General features: G+C 41.6%; 1 protein-coding gene across 2 annotated transcripts in view; it reads right to left on the bottom strand.

Moving 5' to 3' along the window:
* The window catches only part of RABGAP1L (RAB GTPase activating protein 1 like), a 781,286-nt gene extending 767,864 nt beyond the window's left edge, over positions 1-13,422 (bottom strand). The window contains exon 1 of one of the 2 annotated variants that reach the window (XM_010367378.2): positions 13,177-13,422. The gene's annotated coding sequence lies outside the window, so the exon portion shown is untranslated. The remainder of the gene's footprint in view (positions 1-13,176) is intronic. The other variant, XM_010367376.2, reaches the window with a different exon arrangement.
* Between the last annotated feature and the right edge of the window lie 7,043 nt (positions 13,423-20,465).

The raw sequence follows: 20,465 nt of genomic DNA, 5'->3' as shown, positions 1-20,465 counted from the left end.
CAGGGAAAAGCAAATCAAAACCACAATGAGCTATCACCTCACACCTGTTTGGATGGCTATTATCAAAAAGACAAGAGACGAAAAGTGCTGGCCAAAGTGTTGGGAAAAGGAAACTCTTGTACACTATTGTTGAAAATGTAAATTGCTACACAAATATTATGGAAAATGGTATAGAAGTTCCTCAAAACATTAAAAATAGAACTGTCTATGATCCAGAAATTCCTCTGCTGGGTATACACTCAAAGAAACTGAAATCAGCACCTCACAGAGATATATGCCTGCACATATTCATTGCAGCATTATTCACAATAGCCTAGATTATGGAAACAATCTAAGAGTCTCTCCTAAGATGAACAGATAAAGAATTTGTGGCATATATATATATATACACACACACAAGGGAATATTATTCAGCCTTAAAAAAAAAAAAGGAGATACTGTCATTTGAAACAACATAAATGAACCTGGAGGACATTATGTTAAATGAAATAAGCCAGACACAAAAAGAAAAATACAACATGATCTCACTTATATATGAAATCCTTTTTTTATTTTTTTATTCTTTTATTTATTTATTTATTTATTTATTTTTTCTTTTTTGAGACGGAGTCTGGCTCTGTCACCCAGGCTGGAGTGCAGTGGCCAGATCTCGGCTCACTGCAAGCTCCGCCTCCTGGGTTTACATCATTCTCCTGCCTCAGCCTCCCGAGTAGCTGGGACTACAAGAGGCCCGCCACCTCGCCCGGCTAGTTTTTTGTATTTTTTAGTAGAGACGGGGTTTCACCGGGTTAGCCAGGATGGTCTTGATCTCCTGACCTCGTGATCCACCGGCCTCGACCTCCCAAAGTGTTATTTATTTATTTTTGAGATGGAGTTTCACTCTGTCGCCTAGGCTGGAGTGCAGTTGCATGATCTCAGCTCACTGCAACCTCCGCCTCCTGGGTTCAAGCGATTCTCCTGCCTCAGCCTCCCAAGTAGCTGGGATTACAGGCACACGCCACCATGCCTGGCTAATTTTTGTACTTTTAATAGAGACGGGTTTTCATCATGTTGGTCAGGCTGGTCTCGAACTCCTGACCTCGTGATCTGCCTGCCTCGGCCTCCCAAAGTGCTGGGATTACAGGCGTGGGCCACCACACCCAGAGAAATCCTTTTTTTGTTTTTTAAAGCTGGATACATAGAAACAAGAGTAAATGGGAATAAGTAGGTCAAAGGGTACAAACTCACAGTTACGTAGGATGAGTAAGTCTGGAGAGCTAATGTACAGCATGTCTATAATTATTAATATTGTATAGTATATATAAAATGTGCTAAGACAGATTAGATGCTCACACCACAGACAATTTTAAAAATTGTGGAAGGAGACGGATAGGTTAATTTGTTTAACTGTGGTAATCATTTCATGATTTTGTATCTGTATATCAAAACATACAAATCATTTCATGATTTTGTATCTATATATGTTTTGTATATGTATAGCAAAAATCACGTGGTATACCTTAAATATATACAATTCTAGAAAAGGACAAAGAATGATGATTATTGATGATCTAAGCTAAAATAAAATTAAAAAGCTCTTTCGGGCACATCTAGCTCATTTGAGGATATTCTAACAGAAAAAAAGTAACCCATAACAAAGACTCATAGATTATTGATGTTGGAAGGATCTTATAGGTCACCTGTTACATATACTCCTCATTGCAGAAAGAATTCAGGCTGCTAGAGATCATATGATCCACTTTTTATTCAATACATCCCTACATTTCTGCCTTCCTCTACCTTTCACTCACAGATCCCTTGAATGCACACCAAATATGTCTTTATAGATAACTTTTCAAATATTCATCTGTTAAACTTATTTTATAGCATTACTGATTACAAACTAATATATGTATACAAGATTTCAAAGATTTCTTTGGTGTCTCAAATATTATCCAATAAAATGAATATACCAGAGACATCTGTGTGTTCTTTTGTACATCTTTATCCTTCTTGATTCTCATAACCACCCTATGAAACGTGTAAAGCAAATATCATCCCATTTAAAGATTGTCAATACAGAGTAGTAGTAGAGAGGCACTGTGAGACAGATTTAGAAGCAAGAAATAACTGCCTCTCACAAGCTACGTGATTTTTTCTTTTTTTTTGAAATGGAGTCTCGCTCTGTCACCAGGCTGGAGTGCAGTGCCGCAACCTCAGCCTCCCTGGTTCAAGCGATTCTCCTGCCTCAGCCTCCTGAGTAGCTGGGATTACAGGCACATGCCACCATGCCTGGTTAATTTTTGTACTTTTAGTAGAGCTGGGGTTTCACCATGTTGGCCAGGATGGTCTCTTATCTCCTGACCTCGTGATCTGCCTGCCTCGGCCTCCCAAAGTGCTAGGATTACAGGCGTGAGCCACTGTGCCCAGCCAAGCTATGTGATCTTAAGTAAGTTACTGAAGTTCTCTAATCCTGCTTCCTCATCTGCAAACTGGAGATGATATTATAATCATTCCTACCTCATATGGTTACTGTGAAGGTTAGCTAGATAATGTACATTTTCTTATGTAATAAATACCCCATGTAAACACTCAGTGTTAGCTCACGGTTAGTGTGCAAAGAGGAGAAAAAAGTTGTGTCTAAATCACTTACTCTCTCTGAATCTCACAGCAGCAGATCAAGAATTAAGGTCCTATGTTCTACCTACACTGTCTCCCACAAAACCAAAAATGTTTATAGTTACTTGCATCTTAACTACTTTTTCCACCCTTGGACAACTGATAAAAATGTCTAAAAGCTACTATGATCCTCCTCTAAGTGAAATTCTCAAAAGGTGAAAAACTGCGCAGGGTTTAGTGGCTCACATCTGTAATCCCAATGCTTTGGAAGGGCTGAGGCAGGAGGATTGCTTGAACCCAGGAGTCTGAGACCAGCCTGGGCAACATAGGGAGACTCCCATTTAAAAAATTAGCAGAGTGTGGTGGTACAGTTTTATAGTCCCACTTTCAGCCCAGGAGTTCCAGGCTGCAATGAGCTATGACCGTGCTACTGCACTTCAGCTGGGGCAACAGAGAGATACCTGTCTCCAAAACACGATAAAAAAAGAAAAATTGTTAAAGCTCTGTCTTTAGAAAAGTAAATACTCGGTAGAACATAATGAAGTTAGCATGCAACACAATGAAATTTATATTCAAAATGGGAAGTAGTAGATTAACTGATAAAGTGGTTTCTCTTTCCTACTATTACTAGATTATCTTTTTTTTTTTTTTGAGACGGAGTCTCGCTCTGTCGCCCAGGCTGGAGTGCAGTGGCCGGATCTCAGCTCACTGCAAGCTCCGCCTCCCGGGTTTACGCCATTCTCCGGCCTCAGCCTCCCGAGTAGCTGGGACTACAGGCGCCTGCCACCTCGCCCGGCTACTTTTTTGTATTTTTAGTAGAGACGGGGTTTCACCATGTTCGCCAGGATGGTCTCGATCTCCTGACCTCGTGATCCGCCCGTCTCGGCCTCCCAAAGTGCTGGGATTACAGGCTTGAGCCACCGCGCCCGGCCTAGATTATCTTTTAAAAAAAAACTTTATCTGGGCCAGGCACGGTCACTCACGCCTGTAATCCCAGCACTTTGGGAGGCCAAGGCTGGTGGATCATGAGTTCAAGAGTTCAAGACCAGCCTGGCCAACACAGTGAAAATACTTCTAAAAATACAATTAGCCAGGCATGATGGCACATGCCTGTGGTCCTAGCTACTCAGAAGGCTGAGGCAGGAGAATTGCTTGAACCTGGGAGGCATAGGTCAGAGGTTGCAGTGAGCTGAGATCAGGTCCCTGCACTCCAGCCTGGGAGACAGAACGAGACTCTGTGTCAAAAAAAAAACCTTTATCTTATATTTTCAAATGGTAGGGATAGCTCATTTATTGTTTGTGATACCAACTGCAACAGAAGAAACCTGTTTCATCTAGCAAAGCTATTGAAAACGTTGAAAAGAACTATAAAATGCATGTCAGAATGGTTTTTACCTTAACAGGCCTACATTATCACATGTAAAATAACTCAGAAACAAAAAGTCAAATGCCGCATGTTCTCATTTGTATATGAGAGCTAAACAATGGGTGCACATGGACATACCGAATGGTGTATACTCAGGTAATAGGTACATTAAAAGTCTAGACTTCACCACATCTATACATGTAAGAATCTATACATGTAAGAAATCTGCACTTGTACCCCATAAATTTTTTTTAATTTTTAATTTTTTAAACTTAAGAGGCCTAGCCTCAGTGAAAATTTAAGCTGTGTAATTCATGCTGAAGAATTTCGTATGTTCATTAGTGTTGGCAAAAAATGCATCCTAGGATTTGAATAACAGTAATATTTAATTTCATTTTCCCATTAACTTTGCCAGGAATCTAACACTAGTGGTAGGGTAACTTCTAGAATACGGAAGGAAAAAAGGAATGGAGAGAAGAGGACATTAACTGAATTACCATTCAATACCAACTTGATAATGCAACTTGGTAATAGATCTTTGCACAGGCAATGGCAAATCAAAACATTAGTCCAAATATGACCACTGACCGCAGGGCAAATATGAGAGATTTAAAATGAAAGAATACAGTTCATGAGATTAAAAAGAAATGGAAAAAAGCAGTAATAAATGAATGAGGTCTGGTGATAAACAGCTGCTGAATAACAAAATTACTCTAAAACAACATCAGAAACCCTACTGTCTGCCAATATATATATATACAACCTCCCTTCAATGGTTGATTTTTCAGTGAAGTAGTACACTCTATTCATTTTTTTTTTTTTTGAGACCGAGTCTTACTCTGCAGCTCAGGCTGGAGTGCAATGGCACGATCTCGGCTCACTGCAACTTCCGTCTTCCAGGTTCAAGAGATTCTTGTGCCTCAGCCTCCCAAGTAGCTTGGACTATGGGTACGCACCACACTAATTTTTTTATTTTTATCAGAGATGGGGTTTCACCATCTTGGCCAGGCTAGGCTTAAACTCCTAGCCTCAAGCAATCTGCCTGCCTTGGCCTCCTAAAGTGCTGGGATTACAGGTGTGGGCCATCACGCCCGGCCATCAATGTATGCAAGATAAATTGACTACAGAAAAATAAACTATTCAAAGAACACCTAATAACCATTTTAACAACTATGCCTTTATACAATGCTCTCAGCAAAAGGTCTCACAATGACAATTAAAACATCTTGAAGCACAGAAAACACTCCACGTAGTTTATAAAAAAAAAACTAGTGATAGGTGTCTCTTAAACCTTCATAACTCAAAACCACAAGTTTGTATTTTTTCTAAAAATAATATTTATTTGCATCGCTTGTAGTAGAAGTCTGATTCAAAGTTCCATAATTTTGCTTACCGCTAATAATGAGGACGGTAAATGGGTGTATGTGTGGGGTAAAGGAGAAGTTGAGAAATTCTTCACTGGTATATGAATGAATTCCATATTTGCCTCTTAAAATGTGCTCCTTTCTTGAAATCAGGCATACAAAAAACTCCCTTTGGGTTTGCATTACTTTCATATTTGTGAATACTTCACATGGTAGTCTTCAAAGAGCCAGAACACTTGTTTTCAGTCATTTGCCATGGGTGGGTGTATTTTCACCACAAATTCCAACAACTAATGATATGTAAATATATATGTATGTAGGTCTACACATACATATACACACACTATGTGTATGTGTGTGTGTATGTAGGTCTACACATACATATACACACACTATGTGTATGTGTGTATATCTTTACAAATGTTTACATAGTTTAAGGACACCATCATCATACTTTTTACCACACACACAAAAAAAATGGTGGTAGAAAATCTGGAAAGATTCTAATAACCTCAATTTGTGAAAACTAACATGCCTCAAAAAAGAGGGGGAAAAAACTTTTAAAAAACACTGTGCTGACATAAGATTAACTTTATCATTTAACTGGTGTGAGGCATCTGGGCTATGCCGTATTTGAACTCTTATCGTGGTGTTTGGGGTGTGCTATGTTGTGGAACAGTTCATATGAAACTGCTGAAACTTTCTAAAATGATAGGACTACAACATTTACATATTAGGAGCTTATTTAACTGAAGAAAATAGTATGGCAATGACACAATTCATATTTATTTTAGAACCAAGGCTCATCTCAAAAACTCTTTATCAACTATGCAGAAGTAGCCCAGCTTTTTACCAACCAGTTATTTACTATAGCAACTTCTTTACCAACATTTCCAAAATTTTCCACACTCTTTCGTGACAAGCTACTAAACAGTCTCTGTATGTGTTGTTACCTGGGCAACACTCTGAGAAGGCTTTTACCTTTACAGAACTGGTGGGTCAAAGAGAACCAAGGCTTCTTCAAATCGACTATACACCATGTAATTAGAAGCAGTAAGTGTGAAATCATCAGCAGACAGAAAATCTTGAGAACTGCTACCAGTACTTCAATTTGATTAACAGACACAACTTACTGGCATTTACCTTCATTTCTAGGCACCCAATTCCCCTGTGAAATAAGGCAAGTTCCATCCAAGACTTCAAAACATCTTCAGTCATACAGGCTGTTAAAGACATAAATACTGAAATCTAAGAAAATTCTTGGAGTAAAGAAGCCATCAATCCCTTACAAATGAATTTTGTGTAAAATACCCTGCTTTGCTGCCCTAAATTCTAAAAGCTACTCAGCTCAGCTGCGGATCTGTATAAACTACCCTTCTGCCTGAACTAAACCTGCCTCCAAAAATTAAGATCCAGTCATTCAGAAATCACATTTTAGAAGGCCCTTGTAAAGACTTTCAAAACTGCTTCCTGTTCTACTCCAGCCAATGTGATGCTATTTGGTGAACAAAAAAAAAAAAAAACTGTATCTCCTTACAAATAAAATATTTTTTACGTTCCAACACTTTTAGGATTGGTAAACTCAAGGTTGCTTCTCTAAAACTAGTAATTTTTCCCTTCAGCTTCTACTCTAAGAATACTTAGGTGCTCTCTGGATCATATTTTAACCACAATAAATAAATCCTGAAATGTTAAGAAGTACCAGATTACTCCAGAGTCAAAAATGAAAGATAAACCAAAAAGCAGAAAGGAAAACTGGCATTCTAGGCTCTGAACCATCTGGTGCTAACTGACTCTTTCTTGCCTAGCTCTTTCACTACTCACTTTCCCCTGTTCATGCTTGTATGCCTTTGATCACCCTGGCCCTTGGCCCAGGGTGATACGAGTTGTCCTATTTCCACACATCCAAATCCTACCCATTCTTCAAAAACATAGTTCAGGGGCCGGGCATGGTGCCTCACAACTATAATCCCAGCACTTTGGGAGGCCGAGGCAGGAGGATAGCTTCAGTCCAGGAGTTCAAGAACAGCCTGGGCAACATCATGAGACCCCATCTCTACAAACAATCAAAAATGAGCCAAGCATGTTGGTGTGTGCCTATGGTCCCAGCCACTCGGGGGCTGAGGCAGAAGAACTGCTAGAGGCCAGGAAATCAAGGCTGCAGTGAGCTGTGATGGCACCACAGCACTCAGTTTGAGTCACAGAGTGAGATGCTATCTCAAAAAAAAAAAAAAAAAAAAAAAAAAAAAAAAAAACAATAGTTCAAATGTCACCTCTTCTCTTATCCTTAAAACTAGAAGCAGGCCAGGCACGGTGGCTCACGCCTGTAATCCCAGCACTTTGGGAGGCTGAGGCGGGTGGATCACCTGAGGTCAGAAATTCAAAACCAGCTGGGCCAACATGGCAAAACCCCATCTGTACTAAAAATACAAAAATTAGCCGGGCGTGGCAGCGGGCGCCTGTAATCCCAGCTACTCAGGGAGGCAGAGGCAGGAGAATTGCTTGAAACCGGGAAGCAGAGGTTGCAGTGAGCTGAAATTGTACCACTGCACTCCAACCCGGGTCAAAAAACAACAACAACTAAAAGTAATCTCTCCCTCCTCTCCAAACTCTTATAGTTCCTTATCTTTTTACCACCCATTACTTTAACTAAAAGTAATCTCTCCCTCTTCTCTAAACTCTTACAGTTCCTTATGTTTATCTTCTTACCACCCATTACTTTCTGCCTTTCATTATCGTTGATGTTTCCATATTTAATCCCCCACCTAAGCATAAAGTCCTCAGGGTCAAGGTCCATCTTTATTCAAACTGATTAACACAATCCCTTACACATACTAAGCGAGGTTAGGAAAGAAGCCCACCAAAAACAACTCCAGATTGAGTCCAGAGCCCTGGCTTTGCTAATAACTCACTCACTATCTAACCTTGGACTTGAGGCTTTTAGTATGTTCCTTCACTTACGAAGGTAAGAGGGTAGGCTAAACTAGTTGTATTTGTTGTTAACTGTAGGCTATAATCCATTAGCTGGGTGTAAAATTAATTTGGAAGTCAAAACACAGCATTTTAAAAATGAAATGAAATAACAGAATGTATCTATGTGTGTTATAAACAACGGGGTGCTATAAATGTTTAACAACTACCTATGAAGAGGGAAGCCCTGAGAATACCATTTGCTGAATTTCCTGGTGTAAATATTCCCACCATGACCAATTTTGAGCTACCAACATGATGTCACTGGACATAGAGCTAGATAGGAAGAGAGATGCACAACTGGTCTTGCAAGCCATTATAGCCAACTCAACAGGGCCCTGAAAAGATAAATATTATTTCACCAAACTGTCAACTTTGTGTGTGTGTGCACTTGCTGAATCAAGAAGTAAAATGTATTTGTTATTGTAGGTCACAGTCAAAAGAGTTTAATAAATGTTCAGATAACCTCCTGATGTCTTTCATGTATACTACCTAATTTGATAAATCTTACTCTTGGTTACAGATGTCTCTTCACCACAATTCATATTTTTCTTCAAAAATGGGAGTAACAAATATCTACTGATATCACCAGAAGGCAAATTACACAGAGCAGGAATTTGGTTTATGGAGTATCAGCCAAGTGCCAAGGTTCCTAGCATTTGTTCAGCCCTACATACCTAAAGGATATAACACAATCCTACTATCAATGGCTCACTTAGCAATGGGTTGCAGGGCAGGTAGGGGGTAAGAGGAGGAAATCCATAGTATATAAAAAAAAAAATCCAGATAATTCTAGTATTTGTGTTCATGTTCCCAACCCACTGAATAGCCAGGTACAGAGAAAATTAGAGCAGTAAAAAGGAAATGTTCCATGCCTGATGTTTCCCAATCAAAATCCCTTGCATCCCTCAATGAGACCTCCGTTACTAAGAATCCTCTACTACAACTAAGCTTTTACCATGGACTAGGGGTGCATAGTTCTTGCTGAATTTAGAATAGCCAAGAGGGAAAACAACACAGCAAACAGTAGTTAGGCTTCATATTCTGGGAAAATCAGGCTTTTATTTTTTAAAAAAAGTCTTATTTTCTTCTTATTTAAGCTTACTAAACTGGATGAGAATTTTCTTAAATATATTTTTGGCTGTACTATGTCTATCACAAAACAGCCTGTAACCTGATTTTTCATGAGTATTTATAAAGAATTGTGTTGCTGTTGGGTTTTGTTTTTTTGAAGCCCAACAGCAATGGCAAAATGTTTTCTATTTTGAAAGCTATTTAGAAAATAAGAATGCTCAGAATTTCAAGTATACTAATAATCTTAGCCCAAATCTAACTCTAAATCAACTGAATATATGCCTAGAACTTTCCCAGGAAAATCCCCAAAAGTACACCAAAAAACACCAAAAGATAACAAAAAAGACTTAGCATGCGCATAAACTTGCTATACTCAATTATGCCATCCTATCTGTTGAATAAGAGCAATATGGGAAGCAAATGAAGTAGAAAAAGGAAATGTTCAGAGATGAAAGCTCTGCTTAATTCATTAACTCTTCCTTATTAGGGTCCACTGAAATTCACAAACTTATACCCAATTCAAATACTGACTATAAAGTCAAAATTATTTCCCATTCTGAAAGTCTAGGAGTCAAACAACGTATTTCTCTATAATATCAACATTAAAACTCTCCTTTAAAAACGAGTATCTTTTAGCACACCTCAGGCTCAAGTCCATACTTTCTCAGCCTCCACTGTTTGTAACGGCAAAATGCTCATCAGATCATCTCCACAAGAAATCCCTGAGCCATCTTTGAAATACCAGCACCTGGAATAGCCTTGGGCTGCTGGTCATCCTCAGACTCAATGGCTGACCCATTTCTATAAGTCAAGAGTTACAAAAATGTAGAACTCATTAAAAGACACAGGCAAGCTCTGTGCCTGGGAATCCCATAGCATTACAGCATCAACCTCATTCTCCAAATCCCCTCTAACCAGTCATAACGATCCATACCCCACTTGAAGACAATGGTAGGTTGGAATACAGCCCCAGTTCTACACCCTCAATACAGAAAATTTTTGCTACTTCGCTACTACTCTCTTCAAAGTCAATCTCTTGAAGCCTAGCTATCTCCTACACATATTTTTACTTGGCACAACAGAATTCCTTCTTTTGATTACTCCAAAAGAATGGATAAAAGGACTTTCTGCTTCAATGCTGTATCATCTGAGAATTCAAATAAATATACAGCGGCTGAGCAAATTCAAGCTTGGGTTAAGGCAAAGAAAAAAATTCAAGATTTTTAAAAGTCACAAATTTAGAACTGGTGAGCTGATCACATAAAAACTACTGTTTCACATGCCTAATAAAATTATTTCATTCAAAGGAAAAAAATCATAACTACCAGGATAAAAAGAAAATATCTAAATCATGAAACAATTATCAAAGAAACAAAAATTCTCAGAACATCACAACTGTAATATATAGAAATTCCCATCAAAGAACTCAGGTGAAAAAAAAAAGGGGGGGCCAAGCATGGTTGGCTCAGGCCTATAATCCCAGCACTTCGGGAGGCCGAGGCAGAAGAACTGCCTGAGGTCAGGAGTTGGAGACTAGCCTGGACAACATGGTGAGACCCCTGACTCTACAAAACTAAAACAAAAAATTAGCCAGGTGCGGTGGCATGTGCCTGTACTCCCAGCTACTCAGGAGGCTGAGGTGGGAGGATCTCTTGTGAGGAGAACTTCGTGGCTGCAGTGAGCTAGGATTGAGCCATTGTACTCCAGCCTGGGCGCCAGAGCGAGATCTTGTCTCTTTAAAACAAACAAACAAACAAACTTCGTACATTTACAGTCACACTTTTTAAAGCTGGTTTGTATATTCACCATATGCCCCAATAGTACTGAGACTTACTAACTTGTTTCCAGCTTTCTAGAGGACAATGTAGATTATATAACATGTTCACATATAAGCTCTGCCCTACTTGATCTACTTCTCCCCAGATGACTTAATAATACACATCAGAGGCCGGGTACCGGGCTCACGCCTGTAATCCCAGTACTTTGGGAGGCTGAGGTGGGCAGATCACCTGAGGTCAGGAGTTTGACCATCCTGACCAACGTGGAGAAACCCCGTCTCCACTAAAAATACAAAATTAGCCAGGAGTGGCGGAGCATGCCTGTAGTCCCAACTACACATAAGGCTGAGGCAAGAAAATCGCTTGAACCCGGGAGGCGGAGGTTGCGGTGAGCCAAGATCGCGCTATCGCACTCCAGCCTGGACATCAAGAGCGAAACTCCGTCCCAAATAACAATAATAATAATACACATCAGAGCAAATGCAGGCTATATAATATGCTAATATATAAACTCTGCCCTGCTTTATCTACTTCTCTCCAAATGAACAATACATAATATCAGCGCATTTATTGAACTGATTTAGTATAGACACCAGTGTAACTCAAAGTCTAGAGCTAACCCCTTAAGCAGGTGTACATTTAATACAATTTGATGATAATGTATACATAAAGTTCAACTAGTCTTTCTCCTTGGAAATCTCACTGTCAATTTCATAAGGGACGCTACACTGAAAAAATGAATCACAGGCCAGTTTTCTAGTACTAGGAGCTTGTGAACCAGTATTTTCCATGAACAAAATCAACTTCCAATGTGACCACAAGCAAACTTCACATCCGTATCTTCTGACATCATAACTAATGGATATTCTATGGAAGATGTCAAATATAAACACTACTGTAAGAAAAGTCAGAAGGTTTCCATGAAACTGTGTTTTCAGAATTTTAACAAGCAACTACTTACCTCCCACTATGCACAAGGAAATTTAAATGTATTAAAAATCCCTAAATCCCTCCAGTGTCAAAAATAAAGGCCTTAAAATCATTTTCCAAACTGCGCTGAAATCTGTCCGGCAAGCAAAAGTTCTCCTTACCATTAAAGTAATAAGGCTGGCATTTCAGTTTACTTGCATGAAACCAATTTTGCAAGTGACCACCCAAGTTTTGGCACATATTCTAACATAACCCTATCTGAGAGATCCAAGGACCTGGACACACTGCCTAGTATCTGAAACCCGTCAGTTCAGCTCCCATGCACCCGGCCATATCCCGCTAGCCGGTGGCCCCTTTCCACATGCTGACGCACTGCCCAGCCCTGTACCGTTGGCGATCAGTGCAAAGTACCAGCCCAGTCTCAGAAACTTTGACTCAGTTATCAGGACACTGAGCACCCACAAGCTGGGTGGGGGCTGGGGGGAGGTGTTTGTTATGGCTCAGGAGGTCAACTCTGAAGCGGGGCATTCCCTGCAGGTAGGGATCTGCCGGGAACGCAGCCCATCCCAAACTACAAAACCACAAGCATCAACAGCAGGAGCCGAGCAAAGTGCTCGGCGGAGGAAGAGGAAGGGCGAGGGAGAGAAACGGTAGAGTACAGAAGCCTGCGTGTGGGTGAGAAAATACTCTAACCACTCGCCCACCGGACGCAGGGCTGCCGGGACTGCGAATCCAGCAGCAGCCACAGCGTAGCAGCGGGCGGCAGCCGCCCAGGCAGCAATGTCAGGAGGGCACAGCTGGAGGCGGCGGCCGCAGAAGCCACTACCCCGCCCCCAGGTAAGGGCGCAGACCCCGCCCGCCCTAGCTGCGAGGGGCGGCCACCTGGGAGAATCGCGGCGTCTGGGAGGCGGCCGACAGCCCTGAACCCGCCCGCTGCCCTCCTTCCCACGGTCCTCCCGCATCCCCGTCCCGGGCCGGGGCCCCATCTCGACCCTCCCCAGGCTGAGCCCGACGCCAACACACCCAGGCAGCCTCGGCCCGTAGATCCGGGCCGCCGGGCCGCCCTCGTGTCCCGAGGAGGCCGCCCTCGCCTCACCTCTTCACGTCTCCGCGGGCGCTGCCGAAACAACAACTCCTTCAGGCGCCCGCGTCCCACCCGCCACCTCGCGCTCTAAGGCCGGGCCGGTGCCGTTCACTCCGCCGCCGCTGGAGCCAGGGGAGGGCGGAGGGAACGGAGAGGGGAGGGGAGAAGGACGGCCAGGCAGGAAGAGGCGAGGGAGGGGGCGGGCCGAGTAGGAGGGGGAAGGAGGAGGAGGCGGTGCGTCGGGAGCGCGCTCGTCCAGGACCCTCGGCACGGCGTGCGCGCTCCTGATGTCGGAGGCGCCCACTCTGCCGGGCGGCGGCGGCGCACACGCGGGTGCACGTCGCTGCATGGCCGCGGTTGCGCTGGGGGCGGAGGAGTGAGGTCCTGACAGAACCAGAGCTGTTAAGGCAGGGACGCGCCAAGGGCGGGAGTACGGGCGGCGCTGGAGAATCTCCGCGGGGGAGGGGCCTGTAGGTGGGACCGCGCCCGCGAGCCCGCCCTGATGGGGGTGAGTTCTGCTGACCGTTGCTGAGTTCGAAGATTAACTCTAAATGAGAAGAGCTTGTTTTCTTGCTCGTAAACCTGGTTTACATATTTTCATTCTTAATGCCCAGTAATCTTAAGGAAAGTCACCTGACAGAATACTAACTTTTTCACCAAGTACTCTTTTCTGCGCCTCTTTAAAGGTGTTTGTGCTTGTGAAGCGCTCCCTTAACAGTTCCTTCTGTGAGACTCGGGGGAGAGTGAAGAGGGAAATCACTGCGGGGAATGAACAGGAAAGCATTAAATAAGCACCATTACGTATTCTATGAAGAAAATGTGCCCTTATTTGCACCTTTTTATCCTTTGGGGTCAAAGATGTTGAGGCATGAACTAGGTAGAGGTAGAATAAACCAACCCTTTTTCGCTACGAAGATTGTACTGATCTTTGAACTGTGGATATCCTTCTTCCTAGATCCTGCATCCAGAAATGACCTGTAAATTTTCCGAATCTCCTTAGCACTTTGTTTCTGTAGCTTCGTGGCACCTAACATGTCAGGCTTATCCAGGTTGCCCTGTGCAGCATTTTATCCCCCTAGACAACCGCTGTGGACCTGCTTCATTCATTTGTATCCTACACAGTGCACCCTGCCTAACTCATAGGAAACACTCAATGAATGTGATTGCATGGATAAATGAATATAGTGTAGGAAGAATTACCTGTGTCCAGTGATTGGAGCCCTAGGATGACGTTAGTTTAAATATCTCCCTTCTATCCCACTTCAATTGCCCTGCCCTCATTTTCCCACCCATATCTAAAAGGTACTCTGAGAAACGTGACGTTTGTCCAAAGGGCCCTCCCTCACAAATTCCTTCCCCCCACCCCTCAGCTTTTCCTGATGTTAATGTCTATAGATGCTGAGACATAGCAAGAGTGTTGTAACTAATTTTTTGTTTCCCCTACCTTCTGAGCTCCTTCCCTTATGAACTTCTCTATCTCAGGAGCCTACCTAGCCCTGGGCCTGACAATAAATGCTGAAAGTTTTTATTATATTAAATAAAGTTAGGGTTAGAATAACCTAAATCATCTGTTAATTTGCTGAGATGTACAGGAACTATTAGTAAATCTGCCAACAAGTAAGTACTAAGAATCTACTCAATAAAGTAGTAGTATATTTACACTGCACACCATGAGGAAGTCAAAGTTGACAAAGCCATAGTTTCTGCCTTCAGGTATCTTCTAACTGGAGTGAAGCTTTTTGACAAAAAAGGACAATAGATGTGGTAATTATGAGCATTCAATAGGTAACTTAGCCAAAAAAAGAATTTAAAAAAAAAAATGACAACTCCAAAACAAGTTCAGTGTTCCCCAAATTCAGTTCCATATGTCTTTGAAAGCAATAGTGGCCACCACTGGCGAGGTAATTCTTCTATTTAAGTGGAGCATGATATCTTCATGTGCCAGCTTGCTACAAGGAAAAAAAAAATCCTGTCCCATGGCCACATGTAACACCTCTCATCAACGGGTCATTCTGTAAAACTGAACTTTTCCTCACAGTACAACATAGATAAGAGACAAGTCACGAGAGAACCTAGATAAAAGACAATTAAGGTGATCTGGTGCAAACTCATCCCTACCACCAGAAAAACAATTGTAAGCACATGCCAAAAAAATTATTAACAAGTCTTCAATCTTTTACTCGAGAAACTAAAAGAAAGCATTCTTCATGTGGTATGTACTGCTCACTTCTCTTCCCACTGTGGCTTCATTTGCATTAAGCGTATCCTAGCACCCCTGGTCCATGAAAGGACTGAAACTCTCACTTTGAGAGACAGTGTTATAAAATACTCCAGCATGATTCATAACATGACAAACTGGTGGTCCAGGTACAAATCAAACCCACAAACATGTTTTTTTTGGCATACATGGTACTTTAAAAAATCTATATCCAAAGTTATAAACCAGAAAATTATACATGCATTTTGGGCCTCTCTTTAAAAAGTGGAAGATTTGGTAAGAGTGAGCTTACTATTCTTACATGACAACAATCAGCTGCAAGACATGCATTCTCTCTTTTGTCAAAGTCTCTACATTCTCTGTTGTATCTTACAGAGTGATGTTTCTCTCATTTATGTCTGCAACTCCTAGTTTAAAATGTAATGTCAAAAATTGGAAACAGACCAGCTGCAGTGGTTCATGCCTGTAATCCCAGCACTTTGAGAGGCCAAGGCAGAATTGCTTGAGCCCAGGAGTTCGAGATTAGCCTGGGCAACATAACAATACCCTGTCTCCACAAAAAAAGAAAAAAAAAATAGAAACAAATTAAACATTGAACAATAATGTAAGAGTTTAAACTGGTATCTAATGGTACAGAATATCATATTGATTTTATAGTGGGCATTATAATTATATTGATTGATTCCCCAGAATATATTTCCACCCCTCTGCAATTGCAAGACAACCAAGGATCTGATTAGGCCCATCTCCTGCTCCAGGTGTGGATAGTGATTGTGATAATCGGCCTAATCCCATCCTCACTTGACCTGTCAGTATTCACTGATAGGCACTGATATGAGTCTAAATTGGTCCCAATCATATGGAAAGCCATATCGTGTGTTTGTTGGGAAATGAAAAGTGCTCTTTTTCTCACTCTGGCTGGTGTGATGGGTAGATGTGAGTCCAATGGTTACTGCAGCCACTTTGCTACCATGAGGAAGCCAGCCTGAGGATGAAGCTGACACATGATGGAAGCGCTCAAACCCAGCTTGAAGCCTACCCCTTTCTCTGAGACAATATATTTTCACAGCTTTTTTCTTTTTTTTTTTTTTAAGACAGAGTCTCACTCTGTTGCCCAGGCTGGAGTGCAGTGGCACAATCTCAGTTCACTACAACCTCTGCCTCCTGGGTTCAAGCGCTTCTCCTGTCTCAGCCGCGCGAGAAGCTGGGATTACAGGCGCCTACCACCACGCCCAGCTAATTTTTGTATTTTTTAGTAGAGATGGGGTTTTACCATATTGGCCAGGGTGGTCTCAAACTCCTGACCTCAAGTGATCCACTCGCCTTGTCCTCCCAAAATTCTGGGATTACAGTGAGCCACTGTGCCCAGCCTGATTTTGACAGCTTTTTAAGAAGGTTTGAGTTTGGCTTTGCATTTCTTACAGATAAAGCTAAATATTTCCATGCATACTATGGGACAAAGAACTTTAGTTACATTATATGACTCTTCCAAGGATACATTTCCAATGATAGAAAGATAACCTATCTGGCAAGATTTTACAGGGTCTTGAAAGGAATTTGACCACACCAAAAAATCCTTCCCTGACTGGGCTACCTGATGCCTGAAAGCCCATCAATACACTTTTTTTTTCACTTTGACTTAAATCCTGTGCCCTATTTAAATCAACTTTGTCCAAGAAGAGCACTTCATGACTTGAATCACTAATCTTGTATAAATGAGTTTATCACATGATTTTTGAATCTTTTTTTATTATTATTAACGGGAAGATTTGAAAAAGGCACTGGCTACTTGAGGAAGGGGGAAATCACAGAGAGAGCGAAAGATATAACAGGTAAAACTGGAGATACAGAAGAAACCCTTTTTTATTTCACGGTTTTATGTAGGGCTGAAATTCAGAGTAATCTGGACAAATCGTACTGAGCCTATATGATAAACCAAACCTGTGTTGCAATCACCCATTTAAGACTAAGAATGCAATAAAACAATATGTATATAGGCAGCAGAAAATATCCTCAGCAGTAGAAGAGGCAGGCAAAGATCTAAATGCCTGTTTTATTTTATTTTATTTTTTGAGACGGAGTTTCACTCTTGCTGCCCAGGCTGGAGTGCAGTGGCGCAATCTCAGCTCACAGCAACCTCCGCCTCCTGGCTTCAAGCAATTCCCCTGCCTTAGCCTCCCGAGTAGCTGGGATTACAGGCACGTGCCACCACGCCCAGCTAATTTTTGTATTTTTTTAGTAGAGATGGGGTTTCACCACGTTGGCCAATCTGGTCTCGAACTCCTGACCTCAGGTGATCTGCCCGCCTCAGCCTCCCAAAGTGCTGGGATTACAGGCGTGAGCCACCGCGCCTGGCCCTAAATGTCTCTTGAGGAAGAATAGCTAACCTACTACTTTTACTTATTTTATTTTTTATATTTTTTTATTTTTTGAGACAGGGTCTCACTCTGTCACCCAGGCTGGAGTGCAGTGGTGCGATCTTGGCTCACTGCAACCTCCACCTCCCGGGTTCAAGCAACTCTCCTGCCTCAGCCTCCCAAGTAGCTGGGATTATAGGCGCCCACCACAACACCTGGATAATTGTTGTATTTTTAGTGCAGACGGGGTTTCACCGTGTTGGCCAGGCTGGTCTCAAACTCCTGACTTCAAGTGATCTGCCCACCTTGGCGTCCCAAAGTGCTGAGATTACAGGCATGAGCCACCATGCCCAGCCCCTACTACTTTTAGAATTTGATACTGAATGTAAAGGACGCCTACCAAAAATGGTTTTTCCCATACCTTGTGGTAGGTGTCTGAAATTCACCTCATCATAGGAGTCCTTTTCTTTTATGTGGGGCAGTGATCCTCTGTAGTGTATAGCTAAATCTTGTTATACTTGGGAGTTTATAAAAATGCATACCTCTGTGCTCAACCCCCAAGAAATTCAGTACCTCTAAGATAGGCCCCAGGACTTGTTTCAACTTTTTCTCATAAAAAATGTTTCAGCACATAAAAAGTAGAGAGAAGAGTATAATGAGCCTTCATGAGTCAGTCATTCAACTTGAACAATTATCAACATATGGCCAATCTCCTTCCCCACCCCTCACATGGATATCACCCATAAATACTTCATCGTATAAAGCTCTAAAAGACAAGAATTCTTGACCAGGCATGGTGGCTCAGGCCTGTAATCCCAGTACTTTGGGAGGCCAAGGCAGGAGGATTGCTTGAGCCCAGGAGTTTGAGACCAGCCAGGGGTGATGGCATGCACCTATGGTCCCAGCTACTTGGGAGGTTGTGGTAGGAAGACCGCTTGAGCCTGGGAGGTCAAGGCTGCAATGAGCCATGATGGTGCCAGTTGCACTTCAGCCTGGGTGACAGCGGTGCCAGTTGCACTTCAGCCTGGGTGACAAAACAATACCCTGTCTCAAAAAAAAAAAAAAAAGATAAGGATTCCTTTTTGCAATCAATAAAATCCAGAATGTGAGAAACTCTATAGGACATACCAGCAAGTTTCTTCAGCAAATAAATTGCATACATATAAGTGAGAAGAAGGATCTGTTGAACTTGCTTGGATGTTGATTTTGTTTGTCCTTTTTAACATCTTCATGAGATATAACTGACATACAATAAGCTATTCATATTTAAAGTGTACAATTTGACAAGTTTTGACGTATGTACACAACTGTGAAACCATCACCACAATCAAGAGAGTAAACATATCCATCATGCCCCTTTGTAATCTCTGGCTCTTACTCTGACTCATCCCCCTCCATGTCCTGAGGCTGTCACTGATCTGATGTTGCTAGAGATTTGTTTGCATTTTCTAGAATTTTCTATAAATGAAATCATATAGTGTGTATTCTTCTTTTGTGTTCTTTTTTTCACTCAGTATAATCATTTCAGGATTCATTCGTATTTTTGTACTTGTCAGTAGTCTATTCCTTCTAAGTCTTTGAGTCTCACAGCATATATCAAGTTCCAGTACTCAGGTGAGCCATTGGGCTTCAGTATATACTTGCCTTCAGCTTCCTGTAATGCTCTGGTTTTTTGTTTTCCTTTTTCTAAAAGCTAGTGATTTCCTTTTGTTGTTGTTGTTGTTGTTGTTGTTGTTGTTGTTGTTGCTGTTATTTCGATGGCTCAAAAAAAATTTCTTTGAGACAGAGTTTTACTGTGTCACCCAGGCCAGAGTGGAAGTGGCATGATCACAGCTCACTGCAGCCTCAATCCCCTGGTCTCAAGTGATCCTTTTCACCTCAGCCTCCCGAGTAGCTGGGACCTCAGGTTCACGCCACCATGCCTGCATTATTTTTTAATGTTTGGTAGAAATGGGACATCTCTATGTTGCCAGGCTGATCTTAAAATCCTGGGCTCAAGTGATCTCCTGCCTCAGCCTCCCAAAGTGCTAGGATTACAGCCACCATACCTAGCTGATTTCCCTTTCTTGCTTTCAAGCTTGGCAAAATATATTTTTTCAATTTTTAAAGTTATTATCCAGCATTTGTATATTTTTGTAAAGGTAGGGAGTCTTCCCTTGTCAGTCTAGCTAGCCATATTAGTCTGAATTATATTAATTTTTTGGCAATGTAAAGAAACTATACAAAAAGGGAGCCTGCCTTTCTATAGATGTGGTATCTTCCTTCCTGATGCTTTCCCTGCACAAGCTTTTCCAAACAGAGCTTTGGCAGTAAACTCCAAGTTCCCTTGAAGTACTTACCACAGACCAAATAAATTGCAGGTTTTGAACATATAAGAAATATTCCTTAAATACATGTGTTTTGTAGAAAAAGTTACTTTAAAAATTACAAATACTTTAATGGTAAAGGGAGGAAAATTACCACTTTCCTCTTCTGAGTCAAGGGAAGTTCACGCCCTCTCCACCACACCCTAACCCTCTCTCCAAGACATTTTTTCAATCCTTTTCCCTTTGCAGCATAAAAAATAAGCTGCAAATTTGTAAAAAGATTATGTCTAATTCTAAAAGACTCTCTAATACAAGAGTAAATGGGAATTATAGAATGAAAATGCCATTGCTTTAGAATATATTAAAATATTGCTAACACTTTGTCTGACACTCTCAATTTCAGGAAAATTCTTACTATTT

This window comes from Rhinopithecus roxellana, chromosome 8 (assembly GCF_007565055.1).
Source record: "Rhinopithecus roxellana isolate Shanxi Qingling chromosome 8, ASM756505v1, whole genome shotgun sequence".
NCBI classification, from domain to species: domain Eukaryota; kingdom Metazoa; phylum Chordata; class Mammalia; order Primates; family Cercopithecidae; genus Rhinopithecus; species Rhinopithecus roxellana.
The sequence above is the reverse complement of the archived record's forward strand: the minus strand, read 5'-3'. Positions and strand labels throughout refer to the sequence as shown.